This window comes from Triticum urartu, chromosome 3A (genome assembly GCF_056163025.1).
Source record: "Triticum urartu cultivar PI428250 chromosome 3A, HENAU_Tu73, whole genome shotgun sequence".
Classification (NCBI taxonomy): domain Eukaryota; kingdom Viridiplantae; phylum Streptophyta; class Magnoliopsida; order Poales; family Poaceae; genus Triticum; species Triticum urartu.
In genome coordinates, this window is record NC_141875.1 from 512,498,507 (window position 1) to 512,504,506 (window position 6,000).

Sequence of the window (6,000 nt, forward strand, 5' to 3'; positions counted from 1 at the left end):
GGGCGCGGGTGGGCTGGCGGCGGCTGATGGGCTCGGCTGCTTGGGTCGGGCGGCCTATAAAGGCTGCCCCCGGGCGGAGTCCCGCTCGGGTACGGCCCGAAGTCGGGTCGCGTTTTTTTAAATATTCCGCACAGAAAAACAAATAAAAGAAATACTAAACAGACTCCAAAGATCCTAAAATAAATTTTCCCGGGCTTCTAAAATCAAGCCGCACAAGGTGAACATTTATTTGGGGGCCTAAATGCAATTTTGAAAAACGCACATTTTTTCCTAAATCCAAATAAAATACCGAAAAACTCTGGAAAAAAAATCTTATTTGGTTTTATTATTAAATCCTCAATATTTCTTTATTTTGGGAAATTCATTTTATCCCCTCTCTCATATTTTTGTAATAGAAATGATTGATGATAAAATAATTAAAATCAAATGATCCTATTCTCAAAATTTGAGAAAACTCAAATATGAAAATAACGAAATCCCCAACTCTCCGTGGGTCCTTGAGTTGCGTAGAATTTCTAGGATCAAAACCAAAAGTAAAATAAAATATGATATGTAATGATGATCTAGTGTATAACATTCCAAATTGAAAATTTGGGATGTTACAAACCTACCCCCCTTAAGATGAATCTCGCCCTCGAGATCCGGGTTGGCTAGAAAATAGGTGAGGGTGGTCCTTGAGCAAATCTTCCTCTCGCTCCCAGGTGGCTTCATCCTCCGTGTGGTGGCTCCACTGAACCTTGCAAAACTTGATAACCTTGCTGCGGGTGACTCGACTGACATACTCTAGAATCTTAACTGGTTTCTCCTCATAGGTCAAATCGTTATCCAACTGAATTGCTTCCAATGGCACTGTGTCTCTCAAGGGTATGTCAGCCATCTCCGCGTGGCACTTCTTCAACTGAGAAACGTGGAACACATCATGAACTCCTGACAATCCTTCAGGCAATTCCAACTTGTAGGCCACTTCTCCCATACGTTCCAATACTTGGTATGGTCCTACAAATCTTGGGCTAACTTTCCCTTAACACCAAAGCGCTTTGTTCCCCGAAGTGGGGATACTCGAAGATAAGCTCTATCTCCAACTTCGTAAACTGTCTCCTTGCGTTTAGAATCTGCATAGCTTTTCTGCCTGGACTGGGCTATCTTGAGCCTATCGTGAATCAATTTCACCTTCTATTCAGACTCCTTAATCAAATCAGGTCCAAACAACTGGCGGTCTCCAACTTCATCCCACGACAATAGTGTCCTGCACCTTCTTCCGTACAAGGCTTCGAAAGGGGCCATCTTTAAACTGGATTGATAGCTGTTCTTGTATGAGAACTTGGCATACGGCAAATTCTCGTCCCAACTAGATCCATAATCTAGCGCATAAGCTCTCAGCATGTCCTCCAAAATCTGATTGACTCTCTCGGTCTGTCCATCTGTCTGTGGTTGAAAAGCTGTGCTGAACTCTAGCCTGGTACCCAAGGTTTCATGCAACTGCTTCCAGAACTTTGAGGTAAACTGGGTTCCTCTATCTGAGACTATACTCCTCGGAACTCCATGTAAGCATACAATCATGGTCATGTATATCTTTGCCAACTTAGCACTGGTGTAAGTGGTCTTTACCGGGATGAAATGAGCTACTTTCGTCAACCGATCAACTACAACCCAAATTGAGTCATAGCCTGAACGAGTCCTGGGTAATCCCGTGATAAAATCCATGCCTAACTTATCCCACTTCCATTCGGGTATTGGCAATGGCTGTAGCAATCCTGCTGGCTTCTGATGCTCTGCCTTTACTCTCTGACATACATCACAAACTGCTACATACTCCGCAATATTCTTCTTCATTCCGGTTCACCAGAAAATATCCTTCAAATCCAAACACATCTTGGTATTTCCTGGGTGAATCGAATATGGTGAATTGTGTGCCTCTTGCAGAATCAACTTCCTGATCTCCGGGTCATTGGGAACATAAACACGGTCTTCAAACCATAGGGTGGCGTGCTCATCCTCACGAAATCCTTTAGCCTTTCCTTCGCTCATTTTCTCCTTTATAGAGGCAATCTCCTTGTCAGTCTTCTGAGCTTCTCTGATTCTATCCATCAAAGTTGACTGAATCTCTAATGCTGCTACATAGCCTCTCGGAACTATTTCCAAACATAGTTCACGAAGATCCTCGGCTAACTCCTTTGATATTTCTCCCGTCATTAGTGTATTGACATGGCTTTTGCGGCTTAATGCGTCAGCTACTACATTAGCCTTTCCGGGATGGTAATGCAATCTCATATCATAATCCTTGATGAGCTCCAACCATCTCCTTTGTCTGAGGTTTAACTCCTTCTGCGTGAAAATGTATTTCAAACTCTTGTGATCCGTGTACACCTCACAATGATTTCCAATGAGGAAATGTCTCCATGTTTTTAATGCATGCACTACAGCTGCTAACTCCAAATCATGCGTAGCATAATTCAACTCATGAGGCTTAAGCTGTCTTGAGGCATATGAAACAACTCTCCCTTCCTGCATAAGCATTGCTCCAAGTCCTTGACGTGAAGTGTCGCAGTACACCTCATAGTCCTTGGTCTGGTCTGGCAAAATCAACACTGGTGAAGTAACCAAGCGTTTCTTCAACTCCTGGAAACTAGCCTCACACTCCTCGGTCCATATGAACTTGGTATCCTTCTTTATTAACTCAGTCATAGGCTTTGCAATCTTTGAGAAATTCTCAATAAATCTCCGGTAATATCCTGCGAGTCCAAGGAAACTCCGGATCTCGCCAACTATGGTTGGTGCTTCCCACTTGGTCACGGTATCAACTTTAGTGGGATCTACTGATATACCTTCTCCGGATATAACGTGTCCAAGGAATCCTACTTCCTTCAACCAAAACTCACATTTGCTGAACTTGGCATACAACTGATGTTCTCTGAGCTTCTCAAGTACCAATCGCAAATGTTCCTTATGCTCCTCTTCATTCTTCGAGTAAACCAGGATATCATCAATGAACACCATGACGAACTTATCCAAAAATTCCATAAACACTTTGTTCATCATGTTCATAAAATAGGCAGGTGCGTTAGTCAGACCAAATGACATAACGGTATACTCGTACAGCCCATACCTGGTGGTAAAAGTTGTCTTAGGTATATCCTGTTCTCGAATCTTCAACTGGTGGTATCCTGATCGCAAATCGATCTTGGAAAATACCTTAGCTCCTTGCAATCGATCAAACAGATCATTGATCATTGGTAGTGGGTACTTGTTCTTGATGGTTACTTCATTCAATCCTCGATAATCAATAACCATCCTTAACGATCCATCCTTTTTCTCCACTAGAAGTACTAGTGATCCCCAAGGCGACGAACTTGGGCGAATGTAACCTTTATCCAGTAACTCCTTAATCTGCTTCTTAATCTCCACCAAATCCTTTGCAGGCATCCTGTATGGTCTCTTTGATATTGGCCCTGTGCCTGGCAATAGCTCAATCAAAAACTCAATATCTCTATCCGGTGGCATGCCTGGCAACTCTTCTGGAAATACTTCAGGGAAATCCCTTACCACCGGTACTTCCTCCTGCACAACTCCTCTTAAACAATTTACTTGAGTCCCTTTTGGCACATGTCGGGATACATACTTGATCCTTCTCCCTTCTGGGGTGGTACGCAAAATTGTCTTACTGGCGCAATCGATGTTTCCTCCATACATCGACAGCCAATCCATACCCAGAATTACATCCAATCCTTGTGATTCCAAAATGAATAAATCCGAGGGAAACACATGCCTACCTATACTCAATGGCACTTGAAAACATCCTTGACTGGCCATATACTCCGCTCCTGTTTAGCTTACTAGCATAGTTGTTCTAAGAACCTTAGTGGGCAAGTTATACTTATCCACAAATCCCCTTGATATGTATGAATGTGATGCACCAGTATCAAAAAGAACGAGTGAAGTAAATGACTTAACCAAAAACTTACCGATTACGGCATCCGGCTGCTCTTCAACCTCCTCCACGTTAACGTGGTTCACCTATCCCCTGTTGAAAGGGTTCGGCTTCTTCCCAGAGCTTCCATTGCCATTCTGGCCTTCAGGACATTCATTGGCATAATGTCCGGTCTTCTGACACTTAAAGCAAGTGACTTGGCTCAGGTCTTTCTTGGCTGGGGTTGATGGGTTGGTACGGTTCTGGCCGTTGCTTCCTCCATTGCCATTACCATTCTTGGTGTTGTTGTGATTGTGCGAGCTATCTCCTCCATGGGTATGCTGAAAATGTCCTCCCGTCTAGGGGTAAAACGTGGCTTCTACTAAGCTCCAGAATTGTACTTCCCTTGTCCATACTTCCTCTTGCGGATCTCAATTTGCTGCTGCTTGCCTTCAATCATAAGAGCATGATCTACCAACTCCTGGTAGTTGTTGAAGGTTTCTATCATCAACTGCATGCTCAACTCATCATTCAGTCCTTCCAGAAACTTCTGCTTAGCTGCATCTGTAGCAACGTCATCTGGGGCATAACGTGCTAATTTACTAAAGTCCTCCACATACTGGCCAACTGTGCGTCCTCCTTGGTGCAAGTTGCGAAACTCTCGCTTCTTCATGGCCATAGCTCCTGCTGAGACATGGGCAGTTCGAAAAGCCTGCTGAAACTGGTCCCATGTGACAGTGTCGACAGGGAAAGTGGCTGTGAAATTCTCCCACCATGATGCTGCGGGTCCTTCAAGCTGATGTGCGGCAAACTTCACCTTCTCCGCATCTGTGCATCCTGCTGTGGTCAACTCTCTAGCTGTCTTGCGGAGCCAATCATCTGCTACTATCGGCTCGGTGCTACTGGAAAACACCGGTGGATTCAGCCTAAGAAAATGGGCTAAGTGATCAACAGGTGGTGGTGGTGGGTTGTTGTTGTTGTTCCCCTGATTCTGATTCTGGACTAGCAACTGCATCAATGCGTTCTGCTGCTGGATCAACTAGGTGAGCTCCGGTGGAAAGGTAAATCCGGGGCCACGTCTCGGAGGCATCTGAGGGTTTAGAAAAGATGAGATTTAAGAATAGAGGGGGTCTAAAGAGAAAACACTACCCATATGCACATGAGGCAAAAGCAAACAATTCACTTCATTCAATCAAACAAGGGCATACAATCGATCTAACTATCGCAAAAGTGCTCTGACTACTATATTTACATGGTGGACTACTACTACTGATGAAGTGGTCTACTAGAAATATTCTTCGGTTACAGACTCCATGATATATGCTCCAGCTTCATCAACATAGTCATCATCGCTATCATCTGGATCCGAGTCGGTGTTGTCGATGATGATGTAGTCTTCCGAGCGAATCTCCTTGGGTTCTTCGTCTTCATCTACTGGTGTAGGGCCTCCCATAAATATTCCAATCTTCTTGATCAGATCGTCATTCTTCTCCACCAATACTTTGATTTCCTCTTCATAATCTTCATGTGTAGCCTTGAGTTCTTCCTCCAGTTCCTTGATTCTTGTCCTTGCCTTCTTCAGGTCTATCATGTCGGCGCACATCTGGTTCTCCTGTCGTCGAATGTGTTGGTTTAATTCCTGGATAAAAGCGGCAATTGATCTATCCTTTCTGGTGCTGATCATCTCCCAGTGCTCATCTCGGCGCCCACAAATCTGGTAGATAGTATCCTTGAGATCATTGCGGTAGACTTCTCTAATGCGTCCCATGGCGATGTGAGCTGCCATGCTCTTCCCTAGACTCCAAGTTGGTGCATCAAAAGAAAACTCTATGGGCTCAGTGACTGGCATGAACGTCCTTCCTGGAACTTGAACTTGAATCATCCAACGCTCTTCTTCAGGTAAGTGGCGTTGTAGGTCCCGGTGAAGCTTGATACTCCTATGTTCAGGTATCTAGTGACTTACTTCAAGTGACGTCCAAAGGGTGTATCGTCATCCGGTTGCGTGAACTTGTTCCTTGCATCCGCCATCCTAAAGAGTAGAAAATATGAGACGTCATAAGAGAAGAGAGTGAATAGTGATCTAGGTCGTTAGC